The sequence below is a fragment of the Tasmannia lanceolata genome, unplaced genomic scaffold (genome assembly GCF_043159265.1).
Source record: "Tasmannia lanceolata isolate RefF3 unplaced genomic scaffold, GAP_Taslan_0.1 ptg000002l, whole genome shotgun sequence".
In the NCBI taxonomy this organism is placed as follows: domain Eukaryota; kingdom Viridiplantae; phylum Streptophyta; class Magnoliopsida; order Canellales; family Winteraceae; genus Tasmannia; species Tasmannia lanceolata.
In genome coordinates, this window is record NW_027518679.1 from 34,202,501 (window position 1) to 34,225,253 (window position 22,753).

The 22,753-nt window shown below is 38.8% G+C and overlaps 1 protein-coding gene across 2 annotated transcripts in view; it reads right to left on the reverse strand.

Moving 5' to 3' along the window:
- Positions 1 to 12,098, reverse strand: part of LOC143870776 (uncharacterized) — a 56,067-nt gene extending 43,969 nt beyond the window's left edge. The window contains exons 1-2 of one of the 2 annotated variants that reach the window (XM_077376628.1): positions 12,020 to 12,098; positions 11,874 to 11,924 (exon numbers count right to left, since the gene is read on the reverse strand). The gene's annotated coding sequence lies outside the window, so the exon portion shown is untranslated. The other variant, XM_077376627.1, reaches the window with a different exon arrangement.
- Between the last annotated feature and the right edge of the window lie 10,655 nt (positions 12,099 to 22,753).

Below are 22,753 nucleotides of genomic sequence, written 5' to 3' on the forward strand. Positions count from 1 at the left end.
ACACTCATCTCTCTCTCCTATCCAAGCCTTACCATTAAATGCTCCCAGGGTGAAGAAAATGAAACAAGTGTAAAAGGCATTAGTGATGGGCATATTTACTAATAGTTAATATTCTCCACTCATCTTTCTCTCTATCTCTCTCGATCCCCTTCCTATCCAAGCCGGGTGAAGAAAAAGAAATGAAGAGTAAGAGGCCGTGGTGATGGACATATTTTCTTATAATTAATAGTTTAATACTCTCCGGTATCTTATACAAAAAGTAGGCACCAAGAATATAAAATATTAGAGTTCCAACTCGAACTATGCTTTGTGTTATTTGGTTGGTAATTTGGTAATGATATTTAAATACTTTATTTTAATACTATATTAATGATTGGATAATGATACTTTAATGGAAATTAAACATATATTGTTATCTTAAAGTTTTAGTATTTTTTGGAATTTTTTATAACTTTTCTAGTTTTTTTTTCAAAATTTTCATTTAAAATTAAGAAAATTGGTGAGGCTTGAACCTCCTGCCACGCCTTTTACGCCTTCTCCTTTGAAATCATTGCTATTCCACTCAAGTCAAATTAGTTACATCCTTAACTCCATTGCCGCCAAAACATTCAAATTGTAACAATAGGCATGACCCATGCCAAACAGGTTGAAAACAACAAGACACCAAGCAACCAGTATAGAAATATTATATCTAACAAAATAAACAATTCAAGAGGGAAAAAAATGAACCAAACCCTAGAATTACCAAATCAGCTCAGACAATGCTACAGATACAAGACGAGCAAATCAAGACAGCTTAATCTTAATTCCATGCAAGTAATTGTTATCATCTAACTCTAAGAAAATGACATCCGTTAAAAAAAACAATCTAAGAACATGAAATTTAACCAGATGCATGGACAGCAACTCAAAAACATTAAATATTACCATTGCAAGGCACCATGGAATTATTAAGATACTTTCCAAACCAAACGAAAACTCTATAGCTCCATTTATGAAGATAGATAACCACATGATAAAACAGGTAAAGAACAATAAAATTCAAAGCTGCCAATCTAGGAATGGTATTTTAAAAAAAATTCTAATGATGTTGTTCAACATTGAACCGCTAAGATCTCAAAATCCTCTTTCTAAGCCCCGGCCCTAGCCATCCTGTCCGCTTCCCCATTTGTTGATCCCCTGACGTGGCGGAAAGACATGCTTGAGGAGCCAAAAATATATCTTTTATCTCGTTAAAGAAGGCTGAAAACTTCCAAGGGGGAGTCTGAGAACTAGATAACCACCGAATGACATTTCATGAGTCTCCTTCAATCATTAATCTATTAAGATCCTAACCAACAAGGAGCTTAATTGTTGTCCGGCTGTTTGATTTTGTTTTCTTTGTTGTATATTCTCGCTCTTTTCTCCTTGTATTCGACCATCCCGGTCTCTTCTAATGAAAATCGATACATTTACCATTCAAAAAAAAAAACATTGAACCACTAAGACAGACAAACTCAATAACCAAAAAGACATACATAAATACCACCATGTGAGATAAGAATCGGATTCTCACCTCGAGTCTCTTCTCTCTACTTTTTTTTTTTAATGGTAGGAAATTCCATTAAGAAAAAGAAAGAAGACCAAGGAGGTCTATACAAACATCGAGAAGACACAAATAAAGACAAAGATGATACAAAGGCACGCTACCCCTTCCCCCCCCCCGCCCCCGGACCACCCACACACACACACAAAAAGGGGCCAGGCAAGGGAAAATTCAAGGAGGGACGAAGTCAAATAATTCCACTCTCTCCCTCAACACTCCATCTCTCGCTAGCCTATCCACAGCTCCGTTGGTCGACCTCCTAACATGGTGGAACGATATATAAACTTTGCCTACCCTATCCACGATTTCATCAAAAAAGGGGCAAATCTCCATGGATAAGGATGAGTCTCTAAGCCATCTTATCACATTGAGGAAGTCCCCCTTTACCACCACTTTATTCAAGCCTTAATTCTCAAGAAACTTCATTCCTTGATGAATTGCACGCACTTTGGCTTCATTTGCGTCAGCAACTCCTATGGGCCCCACAAAAGCCCACCTCAATGCTCCAAACTCTTCCCTTAGCACTCCCCCAATTCTAGCCGGACCTAGGTTTCCCATACTAGATCCATCAAAATTCATTTTACCATTCAAAAAAAAATCCATCAAAATTCAGCTTTAGGAAACCTAGAGCATGGGGCTCGCACACCTGGCCAATCTTGGGCACTTGAACTGAATCATTGCATATTCCCTTCCACCCATGCCATAAGTCATAGGCAGAACAAATCCAAAGCATGGGACGATCCTCACCCATGAAATCATAGTGGCTATCACCTTATTGGACAAGAAATACGATCTCTTTGAGTAGCCTTTAAAAACCCACGCATTTCTCTTTCCACAGCACCCATATTGTTGCTAACTGATAGACATTCCATAGGATCTTCCGGGAAGATCTCTTTGAGTAGCCTTTAAAACCCGCGCATTTCTCTTTCCACAGCACCCATATTGTTGCTAACAGATAGACATTCCATAGGCTCGTCCCTTTCTTTTTCCATGGAATCATGGACCAGCCGACCAACTTTCCAATAACTCTATGAGCTTAGCTAGGAAGACCCATGATATTTCAAATCTAGCCAATAATTTGCTTCGAACCTCGCTAGCCACTTTGCAATGCATGAATATACGATCCACCGTTTCCCCTGCCTCTATACATAAAGGCACAATGGTCGATGATCAACATTTCCCGAGCCCTCGAGAAATAAACCGTCTGTATTCTTTCATGAAGAGCAGCCCATCCAAAGGCGCATACCCTAGGGGGTGCTTGAATGTTCCAGACTTTGGCAACTATGGAAGGCACAAGGCAAGATACAAGATAATGGTAGAAGGACTTGACTGAGAATTGCCCACCTAAGTTCCAGATCCAAAACCTTTTATACATTCCCAATGATTCGATGTAACACCTCTCAAGAGCCTCCAATAATCTGCCCACAAACACAAGCTCCCTATCAAAAAAATTCCATCTAAAAATTCCTTCTCTTCTCTCTTCTTTCCTCCTTCCTTTCCCGCTTTCTTCCTCCTTTGTTTATGGCCCTAATACACACCCGTCAGCATGGTTGTCATAGCAAAGATCCAGAATAGTGGCAGGGATGAGACTAAGATGATGGTATGCAGCTTCATCAAAGGTAATAGTTGTTGCCCGGCTCATGTGGCATTCGTGCTGATTGTGTGGCCGACTTTGTGTTCGTGTGGATGCTGCTATGTTGCTGTTCGTGGATCGAGACATGCTGCCATATTTTGATGATCCCCTTGTGTCAGTTACATGGATCGCTTTGTTAGTGGGCTGAAAGCTGTGCTTCCCTGCTTCTGGTTTGAGAGGTGCGCTGCCTCATTTATATGGCCTCCATGTTCTTTTGTTTGTGGTGACTGGTTCCTACCCTATTAACAGATTTTTTTTTTTATATGCTGCCCTGCTTGTTTGGTCTACCTGCTAATACAGGCTCCCCTTCCTGATGTATTGCTGCCTTGGTTGTGGATTTAAGGTGTTGCCTCCTTGTATGATCTACGAGTGAAGTCTTATTTAGGTATATCTGTGATGCAGGACGATCAAAGGAAGACGATTAAGAAATATTTGCAATCTAGGGATTTAAATTTCTGCAGGAAATCTTACAGCAGATCAGAAAAGGGGTTGCACGGGACAATCCGACCATTGGATCGTCTTGATTCTTGGATATGTGGTAAAGGATATTATGGAAATGAATATATCCAATTTTGGTGTAATCCGATCGTCCGATCATACATCTATGTGAAATATAGAATCTGTAATTTTGGTAAACCGATGGTCCAAATCTGATTTCGATATCAGTTCAGCCATAGGATTATTCCGGGTTTTGAATATGTGAGAACCTATAAGAAGCAACAAACCCTAAAGTTTGGCCTTGATCAGACCATTGGATGGCTTGATTGGGACTGATTTGCAGAAATTGATTCAGGGCTGATTTATGGGAGGGAAGAGAGGGAAGGTGACTTATGGGAAAAGACCAACCAAAGAAAGAGGAAAAAAGAAACATGAAAGAGGGATAGAAAGGTTGGAATCTAACCAACCAAAACCCAAGGCATCGCACCAAGGGGTTCCTAGGTATCGCACCATAGGGAAAGTAAACTTCGCATCCATGATTTGTAAGAAAGCGAGATAAAACTGTTTTTTAATTAATTCATCCATAGCATCCAAGAAAAGTTCCATGAGACTAAAATATATAAGACAAAAACAAGAGAACTAGAAAGTTCTAAAACCCTTAAAAAAAACTAACTCTTATAAACCAAACTACCTCTTACTTGCTTCCTACTTAAAAATCCAATAAACACATGTGGGGGCATCTTTAAAACATACATAACTCAAAGAATTTAAACTATTTTGATTTATTTTATTTTTTTAAAAAACTCTAATACCCCCTATGACTTAGAAAGACTCAAATAAAACTCCTCACCGGTTCAAAAAAAAGACTCAAATAACACTCTAAAAACTAAATTAAATCAAAGTTGCCCATGCAGGAAGCGAAGGCTCCCGGGAAGGTGGGAAGCGGGAAGCACGAAGAGAATATTTTTTAATAGTTAAAATTTTTAAAAAAATCAAAAAACACTAAAAAATATAACAAACAATTATATGAACCAAATATTTAATACATAAAAATATTTAACACATTCAAAAAAAATGAACCAAATATTTAAGGTTGTAAAGATCCAACATTTATATATAAAAAAATCACTGTCAGCAAAACTGTCTATGTTTACCAGGGCCCTGACTAGATGAAAAAATTTTAGAGACCAAATTATGAGATTTTTTTTACCAAACTTCTGGGATTTAATAATGTTTGGACATGATAGATTTTATGAATTTTTAAAATTGGCAAAATACACTATCGTTTGAAAGTTAAGATTTTGACCCTTCCCAAAGTTACCGAAAGGGTTGGATTTTGTACTAAAACTAGAAAGTTGACTTTTTATTCTTTTAGAATTTGTTGAACCTATTTTTAATAAATCCAAATGGGTGGTATTCCCCTGTTTACATGTAAATTTTAAGTAAATGGGAATTAAAATAGTAAAAACATTTACTTAAATGACTTTACATGTAAATACCCAGTTCCCTCTACCGACCATGGTTAGCAAAACGTGGTATGGCAGAAAAAACGTTGTATGGCAAAAAAATACTGGACAGGAATATTTGAGTTTAATACGGTATCGGTTCAAAAAAAACGTTGTAAAAAACGGTCAAAAAAACGTAAACACAAAAAATACATTCAATCAATAAAACAAGTTTAATATGTTTTAGTTTAAAAAAATGGATTAAAAACGAATAATTGCTCATAGATGTTCCCCGTCCAGGCATGTAAATATAACACAATTCTAAGAAAATCATGGCTCATTTTTAAAGAGTTTTATAAGGTGCCCAAGCGTGAAGTCCAGTGTAGGTAGTACAACTGAAGTACCACCCTTGATATTTGATCCAACAGCAGGGGTGGTGCCTCCTGCTCGGGCACCCTATAATTTCTCAATCTTCAAGTATGTTCTACAGCTTTTTTATGGCTTCTCTTTTACTTTCTTGATTTGAACTGTACATACATGATCTGAATTGTACAAGATCCATTGTTTAAGAGCATTGCTCTGCTACTCACTAAGCTCACTAGATTTGAAGGAGTGCAAACATTAGGACCATTTCAATTCTACTGTCGAGTCAACTCAAGAAATGTTGATTTTTAATTTCCTTGTGGTGCTTTTATTTTTCTATTAAGCCAATCACAGGAAACAGATCCGTAACTCTTTTTTCTTTTCCATATGAAATGCTCAAGAGGCCGTGAAGAGGAAAAATATTATAGCTCAGCTAGAGACGAGAAATCTGAGCCCAAGAACAATTGCTGACCAAAACTGAATATTTAAGTTATAAAGATCGTCGAGAAGATAATCGAACAAGTTTATGTTCTAAACTGAACAATTGCAAGCCTTACAATATGAATAAAAGGCAAGCCTTACCAGAAGGTTTGTGTTCTAAAGATGGGTGAAAAGATAAACTGATTCTATGGACATATTTTGGGGGTAACCAAGGAGGTCCCAGATCCTCGCTGCCATGTTCCTCACTCCAAAAGCTTTATGATCAAATGGAATCAACAAGCAGTAGACATGTGAAAACAGAGCATATCCACAATTCCGTGAACAGAAACAGAGAGGTGGGGGGAGAGAGAGAGAGAGAGAGATGGGTTAGGGTTATGGAAGGAGACCAAAGCTGCAAGAGTGGAGAGATCGGTTAGGGTTTGGGAAGGAGACCAAAGCTGCAAGAGTGAAGAGATCTGTTAGGGTTTGGGAAGGCGACCAAAGCTGCGAGGGTGGAGAGAGGAGAGAAAAAGATGGAAACTATGGTTTACCCCCTCCCAGTGGCAAACTTGCAATTTTGGGTGTAGAGCAGGGTAAAGTTGGAAAAAGCTCATATAAAACGCATTTAAACGAGTTTTAAACGTAAAATGATAAATGTTAAAGATCAATCAAAACTTTTCAGTTAAGCAAATTTTGAATCAAAAAGGGAATTCTATCTCGATTCTAAAATCTAACCTCCAGATGCAGCTAAGGCCTTGTTTTTTTAAGATTTTGAGAACTGATTGTGAGTCCAAAACCGATCATCGGACTCAAAGTCATATTTAATTTCCAGTCCAGTAATCGGTTTTGGACTCACAATGTCAATCGGTTTTCAAAATCTAAAACGAACAGGGCCTAAATGAGTTAAAATGTTAAATGGAGATTAAGTACCAATAAAAGCAATGCAGGAATTCAAATATTTCTTCATTCTATGAAAGAGAAGAAATCCAAAAATGTCAACCCAAGTTTAAAAAACCTAATTGCCAGAAACTAGACAACGACAATAATGGAGACAGAAATACCTTAGAGAACGCGAAAATATCAACTCAACACATGAGTTTCATCTCTAGAATAAAAACCTAAATTCTTGAAACTAGAAAACAAGAGACATCGAGATCGAAACTCCCTAAGAAATGCATGGAATTTGGAAACTTCAACTTCATGTTGAATTTAATAAGCTATAGGAGTGAGAAGAGATCAAAATACCTTAATAAAGAACCAGAAACCGAAAAGGGCATTTGCCCCTTTATAGTTAATTTGAGAAAACATAGGGCACTTTGGGTATTTTAAAATATGAGAGAGAAAGTTGTGAGTGGAGATGTATATGTACTCCATTGAATTGGCTGATTTGTCTACTGTCATTGAGTCGGAGGCATGTGAATACTGTATGTACCAATTTGGGATTATATGATATATATTCTTCAGCTTGAGGAGTGTTGGAATAAGGTTTATAGTGTAGGGGATTTTCTATTCATCACAGTTTTAGTTTATAAAAACTATAGTGAGAGTGGAATCAGATTCTCACTTCACGATTCTCTTCTCTCTTCTTTCCTCCCGCTCTCTCTTTCTTTTTTCCTTTGTTTACTGCCCTAATACACAACCTTTAACACTAAACAATGAGGGAAAGCATGATTCCCACAATACAATGAAATGCATAAAAAGAAATTTAAGAACCATAAACAAGTAAATAACTATTACAGGCAAAACTCTATTGAACAACATTAATCAAAAATGTCCACAACAACTAAAGAATACGAAACTTCATGCTCCACTACAATTTACAAAATAAATCATATAGCATTTGATCAGGCACCCTCCAATGCAAATAATTCAGGAACCATGAAACCCTAATACCCATTTTTTCCAATGCAACAGCTTGATGTGTATCCACAGACCCCAAAGAACTCGAGAACAGTAAAACCCCAACAACCCAATCTAAGACTACTACTCAACATTCACTGTGGAACAGAACAGATAAACAATTCAAAAATTATAGAAATAAAAAACACTAACCCCAACTTCAAAATCACAACTAGATCCACAGAACAAGAAAATCAATACTAGTCAGAAATGTTCATGACAGCCAAATAATACAGAAATTTAAACTCCAAATCTAGCATATGATGTTTCACATTCCAAAAAAATAATAATAATAACAAATGAGGCGTGACAAAACCGTAATTGTGTTACGTGCATAGATGGGTCCCACTTGGATGAAATAAATTAGTTTAGATTTTGTTGCTTTTGTAGCTTGCTATCTTAGTTGTTTGGTATTGCTAGGACTCTTAGAGATAAGGATTATCTAGAGTAGGGATTTTCTATACGTAATTTGTATGCTACCTTTCTTATATCAATGAAGAATATTAGTCCAGAAAGTGTGTTTGTCTGCAAAAAGGAGGATTGATCCTTCCCTCGAAGTGGATCAAGAGGCCGATCTTCCCTCTAAGAAGATCAAATCCGTTGCGAACCGACTTAGGTTCATAACAAGTGGTATCAAAGCACTCTCTTCTGCGCCATGAATATATCTTTGGAGATTTCAGATTCTCTGCGCCATGATTTTCAGAAGATGAAAGTATCTGTTTCGAAAATGATAGAAGAGCAACGGCAATTTGCGGAAGGTCTGAACGAAATCAGCGAGCTAGTCGAGGAATTGCGCGATGATAAAAAAAAGCGAATTCTCGAAAATATTGATGTTCGGATCGAGGAAGCTGCAAGAATTGATGGCGACAAGGTTGAGTTAGTTGAACACCATACCAAAGAGTATATTGATTTTGTTCAACTTTTTTATTGTTCTATCATTTCAGTGCAACGCCATGAAAAATCGTATTTCTTTCAAGCTTGGATCACATTAGATTTTGAAGGCAAGGTTCGGATGATCGCGGTCTCTATTTTTGAAGAACATGAAAGGCCAATATCAACTATGGCCAATAGGATTTGGGATCCTGGTGGAATAAATTGTTTTATCCAATAATTCAACCTTGGGGACTAGGGCTGTTCATTCGGTTAAAACAAAACCGAATGAACCAAAACTAACCGAACCGAAAATTTCCGGTTACCTAAATACTAATACTGAAACCGTAACCGAGTAAGATGATAACCGAACTGAGCTGAACCGAACAATGATTTCGGTTGTTCGGTTAGTTCAGTTATAACCGAATGGTGAATTTAGGATTAGCAGAGAAGTGGTCTAGGATTTGAACAGAGTGGTTTAGGATAAGTAGACAAGTGAAAAAAAATGGAAAAACCAAAAATAGAACAAAGAGATTAAAAAAAAGTTGGGTTCCTTGTAGAGATATAGGAGAAATCATAGGGTTTATTGTAGAGATGATAGGAGAAATCATGGGAAATTAAAATAAAGTAGGGTTTAATGCAAACATACCTCTTCTTCTTCTTCTTCTTCTTCTATTGCTTAGGGTTTCTATGATGGGAGAAATGGAGAAATCGAATGAAATGCAAAGAACAGACCTTTGTTTACTTTTGTTTCTTTTTGCAACCCTAGAAAAGGAAGCAAGAAAGGGGGAAGGCATGGGAAGGAATCTTGTGGGCCACTGCTAGTTCCTCCAAATGCCAACACTTCAACTATAAAATTGAACAATCTTGGTCGTTGATCATTGTCTTGTTAAAAATGGAATCATTTTCAAATCTTTAAAGTCAAAAAGATATTTTTTTTTAATCATGATGTTTAATTGTAGAGGGTGAGGCTTGGTGTTCAGCAGAGCCTTTGGAAGTGCTTTTCCCTGAGCTTTTTGTGGTGGCGTTAAACAAGGAAGCTCTTGTGAGTGAATACTTTGATCGGGTTGATAATAAGGTGATTTGGAGCCCAAGTTTTAGGAGGAACTTCTTCGATAGAGAACTGGTTCCGATTGCTCAGTTATTAGAATTGATTGATGGCTGCTACATTAAAAGGAATGGGGTGGATCGACGAATATGGATTTGGAATCCCTCTGGTCTGTTCTCGGTAAAATCCTTTTATTTGCACTTGGCCCCTTCTAGGGAAAATTCTCTACCTGCGGAGGTTTCGAAATTTCATTGCCCCCCTTTGGTTACAGTATTTAGTTGGGCAGTGAGTTGCGGAAGGATTCAGACTATTGATTTACACAGAAAAGGGGTGAATCATTGTTCCCTATGCTTGGAAGATGGGGAGTCTATTGACCATCTATTTATCTATTGTAAGGTAGCAAGTGAGATTTGGGGGCTTATGATGAAAAGATTTGGTATTTGTTGGGTCTTTCCAAAATCGGTTCCTGAGCTTTTGAAGTGTTGGGAATTTGTTCCTTGGAAGAAGAAAGGAAAGGCTTTATGGAAGATTTGCCTATTAGCCTTATGGTGTGTTATTTGGAAAGAAAGGAATTCTAGAGTATTCGAGGGTGTGGCTAAATCTCCTTATTGGCTTTTTATGAAAATCATTGCCTTGGCTATAGTTTGGGCGAAGAGTCTTCCTTTATTTAGATTTGTGTCGCCTATGACCTCTGGGAGGGTTGGCGCATAGTGTGTCTTGAAAGTTCCAGAAGATCTAAGTCTATTCAGAAATGGGAAGCCCCTCCTGAAGGTTTGATTAAAGTCAATTTTGAAGGGTCTAGTTTTGGAAATCCGGGTCCGGCCAGTGTTGGAGGTCTATTATGTAGGGATTCATTAGGATCGGTTATGTGGGCATTCTCAGGTTCCATTGGTATAAGGGATTCGTCTGAAGCGGAAGTCAGAACGGCTTATCAATGAATAAAGCATTTAAATAAAGAGATGTTTGATAAGGTGATAGTGGAAGGCGATTCATCTAATGTGATTAGTTGGATTCGGGGAAAGCGGCTCCCCCTTGGAAGTTTCTTAATTATGTTGAGGAGATTTTAGAGTTGATTTCGGGGTCTTCTATTGTCATCAAGCATGTTAGGAGATCTGCTAATGGAGAAGCTGACTCTCTTGCTAAATCTGGGGTTAATAGGCTCGAGTTGGAGTGGTTTGATTTCCTCCCTCCGTAATTCAATTGGATTTTGATTGTATTTTTATTGTTTCTTTTCTGTAATATTTGAGGACCATCTCGGTTCTCTTTTTAATATATTGCTGCCATTTCAAAAAAAAAATTGTAGAGGGTGAGGCTGTAGGCCTGTAGCTAGCTGTCGAGAGAGGGTTGTCACTATCAGGCCTCGTTTCTTGAACCATGACTTGTATTGTACTCCACTTCTCTCTCTACAAAGGACTATCAGGCCTCGTTTCTTGAACCATGACTTGTACTCCACTTCTATCTCTACAAAGGCCAAAAAACCTATTACTAGTACTACTATTCCGCCGCGCCCTACCATGCTAGTGGGTTAATTCGGTTTTTCGGTGATAACCGAAATGTGTTTTACACTAACCGAAGCCGAAGCCGAAACCGAAAATGACTAGATATGCTACCAGACACCGAACCGAAGCACCAACTAACCGAACCGAATTGACCGACCAAATTCGGTTCGGTCGGTTAATTCGGTTTTAACCGCATAGTGAACAGCCCTATTGGGGACAAGGTTGATTCAAGGGGCTGGAATGTTACGTGCATAGATGGGTCCCACTTGGATGAAATAAATTAGTTTAGATTTTGTTGCTTTTGTAGCTTGCTATCTTAGTTGTTTGGTATTGCTAGGACTCTTAGAGATAAGGATTATCTAGAGTAGGAATTTTCTATATGTAACTTGTACGATACCTTTCTTAGATCAATGAAGAATATTCCATAAAGTGTGTTTGTCTGCAAAAAGGAGGATTGATCCTTCCCTTGAAGTGGATCAAGAGACCGATCTTCCCTCTAAGAAAATCAAGTCCGTTGCGAACCGACTTAGGTTCGTAACAAATTGAAACTTAAACAAAAACGAATCAGAATTAATTAAAGAGGCTAAAGTCTAATTCGACGATGAAGAAACCCTGATTTCGAATTTGATCGTGATTTTAAGCAAATTCATAAGGAAAAACTTAAAGTACGTACCTGTAAAATCCGCGCCCTAAAACCAGAAATCGGAAGACAGAGCTACGGATCCTGAAACGGAGGTAAAGAAAAAAGATCAGCGAACTGAAATCTTTCTTTGAAAGATCCAAAACGAGGAGGGAGATTGAAAGGTAATGGAAATATACTGGAAGAGGGAAAATAATCAGCAATCATCAATCAAAATACAAAAACGGAAATAGATGGGCATCATGGCATGCGATCTAATCCACACGATTAAATAAGGAACTGATATCGGCACAACCATGTTTTAATAATTGCACAAACTCAGCTTGTCTTTTCTTTCTATTTGGGAACTGTTACACCTTTATAGGCAAGATGAATTAGTGTAATATGCGCACTACCTCTTGTTTAATAAGGGAAATGCTATCAACACTACAGTATTTTGATGAGGGCACTCTGCACTTTATTAAAAGTACGGTATGACCCCGCACCATAGGATGATCCAAACCGTCCATTAGATGAGCCACAGCCTAAATAGGTTGTGTCCCAAAAACTAAAACTATTTCCATAGGTTGATCCTAACCCTCCGATCTATAGAGGGTTAGGATTAACATTCTAACATTCAGATCGGAGGGTTAGGATCAACCTATGGAAATAATTTTTGGGGCACAACCTATTTAGGCTGTGGCCCATCTAATGGACGGTTTGGATCATCCTATGGTACGGGCCATATCGTACTTTTAAAAAAGTGAGGAGTGCCCTCGTCAAAATACAGTAGTGCTGATAACAATTCCCTTTAATAATAACCGTCTATATAATATAGATGGGTTGCTGAGAGGATCTTGGGTGTCCCTGGTGATGAAAAGGGGCGTAAATATCACTTCCCCAGAATTCCAATGCTTAAGACTGGAAAGTGATACATTCGCCCCCTTTTATTCCTGGGCCACCCCATCTAGTGCATTTATGACTACTTTTTTTACACAATAAGGGGGTGGCCTGGAAAGAAAAATGGGTGAATATATCATTTCCATTTAGATGTGATCAATTCTATTTCTTTCGTTTTCTATTGATTCCTTTCTAATCTAGATGTATAGATTTGTAGTCCTTGCTCATGTCAGTGAAATGGATAATACCACACGTTCATATGTAATACATACTATTGATCATCAAGACATGTTTGAATCAAGGTTTTAAATTTGGTTTCGGTTGAGACCGAAACCAAAATCAACTATACTCGGAATGTTATTTTATTTCGGCCGAAATTTCAAAATTTCAGTTGAAATTTCGGTCGAAATTTTGTTTATCCCTAAATTTCAGCCGAAATTTAAGGGATTTCACCCAAAAAAACTAGATTTTTTTAATTATTTAATATTATCCCGAACTTTCAGCCGAAATTATGTAGGAGAAAAAATAGTCGTTTGTTGATTTTGTCTGGTTTTGGCCAAAATTTTGAAATTTCAAAGAAAACTTCAGTTTTGCAAAAATTTCGGTTTCGGTGAGGACGAAACGTATTTCGAAACCGAAATTTAAAACCTTGGTTTGAATATGTGGATCTATGTGTCTATTTAGATCTTGTTCATCTTTAACATTGAGTCTTTTTTTGCTATAATCACGAATAAGTTTATCCAATGGGGTTCTTAAAGGAGGTTTCCACGAACTTTCTATGTTGTAGCACTTCTTAAACTTTCTGAGTTCCTTTTTTACATATCAAAATACATTGACCTTTAAGCTCCACTCCTTTTGGCATACGTAACTTTCCACTTAAAAATGAGACTAAAATTTGTTTTACGACCATTTTACGTAGAAAGAAACAGAGTCTTAATAACTAGTTTGATGTTTTCACTTGTAAGATGTTTTCACTAGAAATGTGCCTATATATTTTGCATAATGACAGTATCAATGTTGAGACTCGAGAATATAATGCAATATTATTACAAAATAACCATATTACTCTTCACAATGCTTTTTAACTCTTCGCAATACCTAGGCCTTTTGCAATCAAGACATCTTGTAAGGTACTTTGTGTTGCAATGAGATTGTGGGTTCAAGCTTATGTACCAAAAATATTTTTTGTAGATTAATGAGTTTATCTCCTAAGTTGAAGGCATTTCGAAATTATGCAAATATAAGAGGGGTTGGTTAAAATTTCTAGGTTTAAGAGGGTGTTATTGATATAGAAGTTCATGGAACTTCTTTACAAAAACCGCTTAACTAGTGTGCAAAAATGTTGAGTTCTAGGTATAATACATTATCAATATCCTAAGGCCCTGTTCGTTTGAGATTATGACAACCGATGGTGAGCCCCCAAACTGATTATTGGACTCAAATTACAATAATTTTGACTCCAATAATCAGTTTGGGGGCTCACCATCGGTTGTCATGATCTCAAACGAACAGGGCCTAAATAAGCATCAAAATATTTGTCTAGAACTCTATTCTCTATATCGAGTACAAGTGCATATGAACCAAAATAAAAATGCTGATTTCTGCTGGGAAAACATTAGTGTTTTCCTTAAAAAAAACATCTTATGAGGTAATGTCATAAATGTGAATAGAAGCAACTGCTTACCTTTGATAAGTCATGAAATGCTAGCATAACCCTGTACCTAGGATTATTTTCGAAGCATATCGTTAACACCGCAACAATCTTGGGAGGTTGATGGGACGAAGGTCGATTGGTGTCTCGCTGCCTAGCCAATATTGCTATGTGGCGAGAGACTGGTCATCCGCTATTGAAATAGATATAAAATCTATCAATAGATTATATTAGACTTCAATAGATTTATGGTGCCCATCGTATTGCTTTTTGCTATTCATACTCTCTCTAATACTGTATTAGACAGCTACGAGACTCCAATAAACATTGGTCTCATATGGTCGTCGAAGATAGCTGACCAACAATAGCATTTATTTGAAAACCGAACCACTAGATTTGGGGAATTTTATCATTTGGTTAAGAGTTCAATATTAAGAGGAGCATTCGATGACGATATTTATGGAGAGTGTTGAGTTGGGTGTCTTGAATTCAACCCGGTTGAGGTTCGAAATATTATGTGCAAGCCCAACCTGTTTTTAAGTTATTTCAAGTTTTGGCCCACCTTATATACAAGGGTTTTACGGCTTATTTTTGCTTCTTGTCTTTGAAGGGTGTAGAGAGCTCAAAAGGAGGGAAAAGGGTGTGCTAGGATTTCTTGCGGGTTTGGTGAGAGATAGTGATCTTCTCTTGTAATCTATAGTTCTTGATGAGGGTAAAAATAACTGCCCAATCGACAGACTCCACGTGTCAAAGGGCCTCAAGGTAATTTCCCCGTGACCAGTAAAGGACCCCTACAAAAAGCAATATTTACGGGTCACTGCCACATGTCCAGGGGCAACACGGTAATTACACCATAGAGGAAATTACAGATTAGCCCCTGCATACTCAACCACTATAAATAGAGGTAAAATCCCAAAAGGTAGGGGACACGATTCCCAAAACTTACTATTCATATTGAGTATATGTTGTTGTCACTAACTCAGGCATCGGTAGGGGTGCAACTTGGGCGGGCTCAACCTGAACCCGACGGGTTCAACCCGCAAAAAGTCGGGTTGGGTTGAGTTCGGGTTCGGGTCGGGTTTTCTCAACCCGGGTTGAGTTCTGGTCGGGTTCGGGTTGAGGGCTTGGGCAACCCGACCCGAGTGAACCTGACTTTTTTAATAATTTTTTTAATATTTAAGCTAAAAACCTCAGGTTGGCTCGGGTTGAAGTCGGGTTGGGTCGGTTCGGGTTGCAAAAAGGGTTCCTCGGGTCGGGTCGGGTTGAACCTTGTCGGATTGGAACTTGGGTTCTGGTTCGGGTTGACCAAATGGTTGCTTGGGTTGGGTTTGGGTTGGCCTCAACCCGACCCGAGTTGCACCCCTAGGCATCGGAGGGCCTTCCTGGAGAACTCCCCCCCCCCCCCCTCCAGGTCGGTCTTCTAACCGTTTTCTCGTGTGTGTAGGTCAAAAGTAAGGTCGTCTACTCACTCTCCGCCTCCAGCTCATCTATTCACAGATTTTGACCGCAACAAGTGCAAAATTACTTATGTTTGGCTGCCGGTATATGCAAAATTACCTTGTTGATTAGTGGTATATGTAACATAAACCAAGGAGAAGAAGAACGGAGAAATGCTGCATACCCTTTTGGTTGCAGCCGTTGTCTATTTATAATTATTGCTTACAACAATGAATAGGAAGTTATAATATAAAAGGAAATGCATCCTGTTGTCATATCCTAATAAAGAAAAGAATGGCCATGATTTGTGTAATCAAATCATGTGACAAAAGAAAGAAATATACAGTACAAAGATTACATCTAATCTACCATCTAGAATATAGTAGGAGATATTGACTATGACCGATTGCAATCAATTCTCTTTGAATAAAGGATCTTTAAAAATAGAAGGCTATCTTTTGTAGAAGGCTATCTTTTATCACCCTCCCTCAAACTCAGCGTGGGACCACCTGTAGTTTGCCACGAAACCAAACGAAGCGCTTGACGGGAAGGGCCTTTGTAGGACCATCAGCAATTTGGTAATTGCTGTGAATGAACTAGACGTGCAACGCACCACAAGCAGCCCGTTCCCGAACAAAGTCATAGTTAGCCTCGATGTGTTTGGTACAAGCATGAAGGATTGGATTGACCACAAGGTATGTAGCACTGACGTTGTCACAAGATATTGTGGGACGGGTTCGAAGACGAATTCCCAAGTCAGTGAGGATGGCATGAACCCAAAATAAATCGGCAGTGACAGTAGCCATGGCACGATATTCGGCTTCAGTGCTAGATCTGGAGACAGTTGGCTGCTTTTTGGAACACCATAGGATGAGATTTGGGCCAACGAATATGGAGCCACCAGTGGTAGACCACCGGTCATTAGGTGATCCAACCTAGTCAGCATCTGAAAAGGCGTGAAGAGTCAAATCCTTGGAGGCATGAAAAGTGAGGCCATGATCAGTCGTGCCTTTGACATATCGAAGAATGCGTTTGACAGCTTCCATGTGGGTGGTCGTAGGTTTGTGCATGAATTGGCAAACCTGGTTGACAGCATAAGAGATATCAGGCCTCCCCATTGTGAGATATTGGAGAGCACTGACAACACTTCAATAACCAGTTACATTAGATAGAGGATCCCCATCAAGTGCAGAGAGTTTAGGGCCACTGATCACAGGAGTGGAGACGGGCTTGGATCCTGCCATATCAAAGCGTTGGAGGAGCTCAACTGCATACTTAGATTGAGTCAGTGTGAGAGATGATTGAGTGTGTGAAACTTCCATGCTCAGAAAGTAGTGTAAGTTTCCTAAATCGCGCATATCGAAGCACTGCGAAAGATATTCAATAAGAGAGGTAATGCCAACACCATCGCTACCGGTGATGATAATGTCGTCTACATAAACTAGAAGGAATATTGATCCATTGGCTGCGTGCTTGTAAAAAAGCGAGTCACTTTTGCTACACAAGAGACCATGGTTCCGAACTGCCGAACTAAAGCGTGCAAACCAAGCATGAGGAGCCTGTTTAAGACCATATATCACCTTTTTGAGATGGCAAACATGACTAGGGTGGGTGGAGTCGGCAAAGCCAGGGGGTTGTGACATATAAACTTCCTCATGGAGACGTTCATGTAGAAAGGCATTGCTAAAATTGAGTTGTCGTAGCGGCCAGTGATTGGAGCACGCCAAAGTGAGAACAAGATGTATGGTAGGGGCTTGGACAACATGACTAAATGTCTCAAAAAAATCAATGCCCTGTTGTTGATGAAAACCTTTCGCAACAAGACGTGCTTTGTGTCGTTCGACAGAACCATCGGCTCGTAGCTTTGTTTTGAAAACCCATTTGTAGCCGACTATGTTTGCAGTAGGAGGCAGTGGAACCAAGGATCACGTATTATTGCGGAGGAGTGCATTAAACTTTGCCTCCATGGTGGCTCGCCAGTGGGGATATTTAGATGCTTGAGTGTAGCAAGTGGGGTTCGGTGCAGGAGCATGAGTTGTAAGAAGGCAAGAGGGTAAGGGATATTTGGTAGCAAGCCAGGCTTTGGGTTTACGGATACCATCCATTAGACGGGTCACCATGGGATGTGTGCTAGTAACAGGTGGGATAGTAGCTAAAGGAGGTGTGAAATTCCACTTAGCAACCCAAGAGAGGGGTGAATTGGGTGTCTTTTCAAATTTTTAAGGATTTAAAAACTTTGTTTGTCCTAGTTTTAGATTGATTAAAAAATTAAAATTAATATTCAAAGACAAGAGTAAGGAGCTTACCACAAGAGTTGAGAAGAAGAAACAAGATGATAGACACAAGGGCTTTTATAGTGGTTCGGTCTTAATCCAAGACCTACTCCACTCTTCTCAAGTTGTTCTCCTTGATGATTCCACTATCTTCTTCAAGGAACTTAAATACGGCGTTCCTTCCGCCAAGTACAAACCGAGCGTCCAAGCTCCAAGGGTCTTCTACGGCTCCCTTTGTTGCCAAATACAAAGAAAAGTTGAAGATGTAGCTTGCTTACCTCTAGATAGGATGATTACATGTAGAACACACTCACTCCCATAAGAAAATGATAAACAAATGAAAAGCCTAAGGTCTCTCAAGAATAATCTAAGGTCAAAGCACAAGAGAGAAGGGGAGAGTGAAAATCTTGATGGAAATGAGTAAATATGCCTTTAATGCTCTTAGAATGTTAGGTTAACTCATTAAGTATTTCCCCAAAGGCCCCAAGGGTCATATATATATAGGGGAGATAAAAATATGGCCTTTTTAGACTCCCCTAACGGTCTTCTCGGAATCCGCACTATGAATTTCGAGTTGACCGTTACAAGTTAATTTTTTCAAATAGGGACCTTCTCGGAGTTTCGAAAAAAATTCTCGTAATTCCGAACGAGACGGAGTCTCGAAATTCCGAGAAGGCTATTTCAGCATATATTTCCTGTTTTTGTTGCTGATTTGATTTGGGCCTTCGAAATTCACTTCTATCACATTGAATGGAATGTCATGTGGGTCCAAGTATGTGAGGACACCACCATGATCATTCACTTAACCATTTAAGTTCAATTTAGGGTTGGTTTTAACTACCTTTTGTGCCATTGACCTAGATTATTAATGATTGACCATATATATTCTTAAATTATCTTGGTCTTCAATCTTGTTGGCACTTTGAAGATGCTTTGACTTGTCTTCAATCAACTCCAAGCCTAGCTTGAGCCTGTGAGTTGATTTTCATCCTTTGAGCTTAAATTTGATCTTGCCTTTGAATGACCTTGCCTTGCCTCGATGGTGCCTTGATATGCCTTTATGTTGTTAGTGCCTTCTTCATGTCTTTGATGTTACTTTGAGCTTGAGTGAATTGCTCCTTGATGTGCAACTTTGAAGGTACTAAAACTTGGGATACATTCACTTAGACAATGAAGATCATTAGTATATAAAATCATTTTATAACAAATTGGGTTTGTTAATCATCAAAATATTTCAATAGGAGTACTTGTTGAACCTTTGGGCTAACAAGGTGAAGCAGTAGAGATGAGTGGCGAGGGACTAGAGTCTGAAGCAATGAAGTCGGTTGGTGTTTGTATGGGGGGTGGGGGATGGTGGGTAGCAGGTGGTGAGGAAGGTGTAATCCATTCAAGGATGGTAAAGGTAGTGGAAGGAGGGGTGGGGTGGGGTGGTGTCGAGGTTTGCAAAAGGAAAAGAGGTTTCATCAATGCAAACATGGCGAGAGAGATAGATGAGCCCAGAGTGGGGGTCCATGCACTTGTAACCTTTATGATTGATCCCATAACCAATGAAGACACATTGATGAGTGTGAGGATCTAGTTTTGGATTTATTATGTGGGACAAGTAATGGGTAGCAAGCACAACCAAATGTTCGTAGCCCATCATAACAGGGTTTGGTTCCAAACAAAAGTTCGTAAGGGGTTTGTCCGTGTAGGGTTTGGGATGGCAAACGATTTATCAAGTACACACTGGTTTGAAAAGCATCCAGCCAGAACGAGCGTGGTAGGCGAGCTTGGTTAAGGAGGGATAACCCCATCTCAACCACATGGTGATGTTTACGCTCGGCAATGCCGTTTTGCTCGGATGTGTGAGGGCAAGAAATAAAGTGCCGAATCCCATGTGCAGAAAGAAGTGATGTGAATGCATGACCCACATATTCACCACCGCCATCGCTTTGGATGGATTTAATTTTAAGAGAGAAAGCATTTTCAGCCAACCGTATAAAGTGCAGAAAACAAGTGCTTACATCACTCTTACGGAATAACAGAAAAATTCAAGAGAAACGAGAGTAATCATCTACTATTAGTAGATAAAATTTATGTCCATAATTACTTAAACAAGGAGCGGGGCCCCATAAGTCTGAATGTAGTAATTCAAATGGAGCGGATGAGCGGGGGGAGGCAAGAGCAAAAGGAAGTTTGCAATGTTTTCCTGCAAAGCAACTAGAACATAAATTCTTATTGGAAGAAGAAACAGAAACATAAATGCTATTGGATTTGGCCAATTGTTGTAAGATCTGATCCGCTGGATGTCCTAAACGATTATGCCAGACCATAGTAGGGGCTCAGATGGCAGAGAGTGCATGCAGATTTTGTGTATCGGAGTGCACGCCAACTCAGAAGGGATCGAGGCCTCCCTTACTCAGGCCGTTGTGAAGAACTTTCCCCGTGAGACGATCCTGTATCAGGAACCCATGAGCATCAAAGGTGAAGGTGGAATCTAAATCATGGGTTAGTTTAGCAACAGAAATCAGATTCTTGGTGATTGAGGGAACACACAAGACATTACGAAGAGGAAGAGAGGAGTCAGGGGTAAGAAGATTAACAGATCTAGTATGAGAAATAGGGAGAGAAGAGCCATTACCAACATAAATAGAAGAGATACCAGTGTATTCAACCCGGTTGCTAAGATTTGTAACATTTGGGGTCATGTGGTTTAGCACTAGTATTAGGGAACCATTGTTGATCCATGCTCCCAAGGTTCATTGCAGCAAAAGATTGAGAGAGATCATCATTCTGGAATGTGGGATCAAATCGCCTATAGCATTGGGGTGCTTCGTGACCATGATGTCACTACAAGAAAAAGGACATTTAGCGACGTTCACTTACTGGCGTTTTATATAAAGGTCCCTAATGGTGTATATGCACCGACGTTCATAAATGAAACGACAGTGAATGGTTACTCCCGCGCCACCGCCCAAAAAAATAAGTTGTTCGCATTTACCAACGTTTGGTGAACGTCACTAAAGTGATTCTTTACCGACCTTCTACAATTAAAACGTCGCAAAATAAATGGATACTTATGGTAGGCCTTTCTGACGTTTTAGAAACATCTCTGCTCATGAGATCCACCAACGTTATTTCATGAATGTCGGTGAATATACACGAAAAAAAGGCGCGCGAGACTTAGGTTTCCTGACCCTCGAGCTTTGTAAAAAAATTTCCCCTTTAGAATAGAATTGAAACCCTCACATTCCAAAAACCCATAGCTAGCATATTCGCCGTTCCTAAACGAAATCATCGAGAAGGAACCCAAATTTCATTTGAGGAAAACCCAACAAGGTAACCTACTTCATCTCTCCAGTTGATTTCCCCATCCAATCGAACAAAACCCCATTTACTCGTTAGGGTTTTCTTTTTTCCTCTCTGAAACCTTCTTCTTTTCTCCATTTAGTTTCCCCATCCTGTCACTAACAAAAACCCCATTTTGTTGTTAGGGTTTTCTTTTTTCCTCTCTAATATTTGTTGCAATATTTCTATTTGATTCAGCAATTTTGCTCTGTAGGATCGAGGCCTCATCGTTAGAGTTTCTGAGAAAGATTTCTTTATTTTGAAGGTAAGCACTCTTATCAATCCCAGTTTAGTTTTTTAATCCGATTCAGATATCATCTCAATTGTGCTTTCATTTATGTTCTTAATTTTACGATTTTTTTTCTTATAAATTACATTGTTTTGCACAGATTGAAATATGAGTACTCCTGTGTAGATTTCTAGCTCTGTAATGCATTTAGGGTTATTGTTTCCTCTACGAATCTTTTTTTAGGATTTTTTTCCTTATTCTTGTTCTGTAAAGATTGCTAATTATTTCTTTGCATCATCTTCAATGCATGCAAAAGTTGTTGGAATAAGAGAGATTTTCTGGAGTTGTGCTGCAATTTTGTGGTTTTTCTACCTATGCAATTACTTATTTCAAGAGATCGGCAATGTCCTCATGAAATCTCATCTCTAAATCGGGACATCTGTTAGAATAAGATTCAGATGGTATTTTCAACAAGAATCTGTTAGTAATTGCAGAGGCTCATTTCATCAAGGATCTGTAATTGCAGAGGCTCATTCTCAGAATTCTGGCTTCATTTCAGCTAGGATCTGTAAGTGCATGGCTGCCACTTGGAAGTAAATTGTGATCCTACAGCTAAGTTTCATTTCAATTAACAAGTAGTTGAGTTCTCTCTGTCAACTATTGAACTTGTGTTTGAACTAGTCTATTGGTTCATGATCGAACACCTGTTTGGACATTTGATGGCCACTATGTGTTTGATTGAATGCCTGTGTGAGAATATGTTGGGCCACTCCTATAGAAGAATTCCGAGATGCTAGAATAAACACATCTCTACACATTCTATAAAGTAGAGAGCGGCTGAACCATTTTCTATAGAGATGAAGGGCTCCAAAGAAAGGTTGAAACGGGATTGAATAATGGGATTCAAGGGGTTTATAGAAGATGGGTAATAAATGGGAAGTAACTGGGTAACATATGAGGAGTGTCCAAATGGATTCATATGCAATTTCATCTTTATTTTATTTATTTGTTTTGAGCTACAGAAGTTTTACAAATAATCAATAACTATTTTTTCAATTCCTTTTTTCTTCGATTTTACAGCATTTTCCCAAATTTCTCTGCATTTTATTTTCTT